This window comes from Mustelus asterias, chromosome 15 (assembly GCF_964213995.1).
Source record: "Mustelus asterias chromosome 15, sMusAst1.hap1.1, whole genome shotgun sequence".
In the NCBI taxonomy this organism is placed as follows: domain Eukaryota; kingdom Metazoa; phylum Chordata; class Chondrichthyes; order Carcharhiniformes; family Triakidae; genus Mustelus; species Mustelus asterias.
The window spans coordinates 78822982-78826276 of NC_135815.1; positions in this window are offsets into that span (position 1 = coordinate 78822982).

Sequence of the window (3295 nt, forward strand, 5' to 3'; positions counted from 1 at the left end):
ATTCCTGTCCTTGTTCTACCCATGTCTCCGTAATGGCCACAACATCGTAGTCCCAAGTACCAATCCACGCCCCAAATTCATCTACCCTGTTCTGGATGCTCCTTGCATTGAAGTAGACACACTTCAAACCACCTTCCTGTCGACTGGTACCCACCCTTGACCTTGATACCTCCCCAATACCCCACTACCCTCAACACTGACTTCCGGACTACAACTCCTTTTCCCACCCCCCTGACAAATTAGTTTAAACCCCCCTGAAGAGCCGTAGCAAATTTCCCTCCCAAGATATTGGTGCCCCTCTGGTTCAGGTGCACCCCGTCCTGTTTGTACAGGATGCGAAAGATTCCATGGTACTATTAAAAAGAAAAACAGGAAACTTCTCCCAGTGTCCTGGACAATATTCAATTTTCAACCAATCTCACGAAAAACAAAATATTTGGTCAGTTATCTCGTTGCTATTTGTGGGACTTTGCGGAGTGTAAATTAGTTGCTCCGTTTACCCAGAAATCTAAGTAGAAAATGAACTAAATATATAAATGTGTCATTACAATTAAATATTCATATTCAGGTATAATAATTATATTCCCATGTGTTCTAAATATATATCTACTCCATTTTTTAATTTTAAAATGTAAAATTTTGAAACCATGCAGTGAGACAAATCATGCTGCCACTTAATGATCAGGCATGGATTAATGGTTAAATTTTCCATTCAAAGTTACTGTACAAAGGCAATGAACAAGGACTTCATCACAGGTTTTGGGGAAAATCAGCTACTCTCCAGTGTTAGAACGTAACCAGTGACAAATTTGTGTTGGATGCAATGTGACCAATGGAAACAAGATGTAAGGGTCAGCTGACCCAGTAAAACATGGAACCAATCACAGAGTGATGTAATAGTCAGCTGACCAATTGATTCACTATAAATAAGGAACTATGTAGAATTGTGGGAAGCTTGGAGTGGCCCAGGGCGAGGCTCCAAGTTTGGAGTAATGATGTTTCTTTATTAAACCCTTTCTTTGATTTATAAGTTGAAGTAAGTTTTGTTGTTGTTTCATTTGCTGCATTTTGAAGAGTTCCTTCTGAAGAAATATCCAGCAAACCCTCATCTCCTACTGGCCAAAAGTTGTGTGTCATGTACAGATAACTGGGAGATGGTTGCCCATCAGGATTTTGCCAAAATGGAGACGTTAACATGCGAAATAGGAGCAGGAATAGATCATTTGGTCACTTCAATTAGAATGTGGTACTCACGACCACTGGGAGTGGTCGAAGTGAACAGTATTGATGTGTTTAAGGGGAAGATAGACAAGCATAAAAGGCAGAAGCTATGATGAGCAAGAGGCTTGAATGGAGCATGTCTACATTGCAGCGGTGACTACACTTGGAAAACCCTTCATTGCCTGGAAAGCACTTTGAGATTTCCTGAGGTTGTGGAATATCTGAGGTTGTGGAAGTTACTTCTTTAAAAAGAGAACACTATTGTCTTTCATTCATGAAACGTACAAACAGAATCCAGAACTGGATCCAGAACTGGCTTGCCCAAAGGAGGCAGAGAGTGTGTATAGATGGGTCTTTTTCTAAATGGAGGTCGGTCACCAGTGGTGTGCCCCAGGGATCTGTTCTGGGACCCTTGCTGTTTGTCATTTTCATAAATGACCTGGATGAGGAAGTGGAGGGATGGGTTGGTAAGTTTGCCGACGACACGAAGGTTGGTGGGGTTGTGGATAGTCTAGAGGGATGTCAGAAGTTACAGAGGGACATAGATAGGATGCAAGACTGAGCGGAGAAGTGGCAGATGGACTTCAACCCAGATAAATGTGTAGTGGTCCATTTTGGCAGGTCAAATGGGATGAAGGAGTACAATATTAAGGGAAAGACTCTTAGTACTGTAGAGGATTAGAAGGACCTGGGGGTCTGGGTCCATAGGACTCTAAAATCGGCCCCGCAGGTGGAGGAGGTGGTTAAGAAGGCGTATGGTGTGCTGGCCTTTATCAATCGAGGGATTGAGTTTAGGAGTCCGGGGATAATGATGCAGCTATATAAGACCCTCGTCAGACCCCACTTGGAGTACTGTGCTCAGTTCTGGTTGCCTCATTACAGGAAGGATGTGGAAAAGATTGAAAGGGTGCAGAGGCGATTTACAAGGATGTTGCCTGGATTGAGTGGCATGCCTTATGAGGATAGGCTGAGGGAGCTTGGTCTTTTCTCCTTGGAGAGACGTAGGATGAGAGGAGACCTAATAGAGGTATATAAGATGTTGAGAGGCATAGATCGGGTGGACTCTCGGAGGCTTTTTCCCAGGGTGGAAATGGCTGCTACGAGAGGACACAGGTTTAAGGTGCTGGGGGGTCGGTCAGGGGAAATGTTAGGGGGAAGTTTTTCACAGAGGGTGGTGGGCGAGTGGAATCGGCTGCCGCCAGTGGTGGTGGAGGCAAACTCAATAGGGTTTTTTAAGAGACTCCTGGATGAGTACATGGGACTTAATAGGATGGAAGGTTATAGGTAGGCCTAAAAGGTAGGGATATGTTCGGCACAACTTGTAGGGCTGAAGGGCCTGTTTTGTGCTGTAGTTTTTCTATGTTTCTAATAACAGTTCAGCTTTTTGTCTTTGAAAGGAATCAAGCCTGAAAAGAAAATCAGCCTTTTTACAGAGTGAAAAATGTATGCTATTTATTTATAGTAAAAGTAGAAAATGCTGGGAAAACTCGGGCCTGGTAGCGTCTGTAGAGAGAGAAATAGAGTTAACATTTTGAAGCTGTGTGACTTTTTCAGAACTAGAAAGAGAGAGAAATATAAACAGAAAATGCTGGAAAGTCTTTTTGTTTCAGAATCCAGAATCCGCTGTATTTTGCTTTTATCAGAGGGAGAAATATGATGGATTATATAATGTATCAAAGGAGATGGAGCAGCTGGAGCAGACTAGAAGGTCAGTGATAGGTGGGAGCTAGGAGAGATTGCAACAAAGATGTGTAGGGCATGAGACAGAGGAAGCGTTAATGGCAATGTGAAGGGCTATAGAAGATGCTGATAGTGGCATAATGGAAGGATAGCAGAATGTATTAATAGGAAACAAGGTCAGTACTCAGTGAAGGCAAAAACTAAAGAACAAGTGACAGATGGCCCAGTGGGGGTAGGGGAGTTTTGCATTGGGACAACAAACGCTTTGGATAAAAGGTGTCAAAATGGATGAGAAAGGTCACAGTCTAAAGTTGTTGAACTCAGTGTTCAGTCCAAGGATTGTAATGTGCCTAACCGGAAGATGAGGTACTCCTCCTCCAGTTTTCATTGGGCT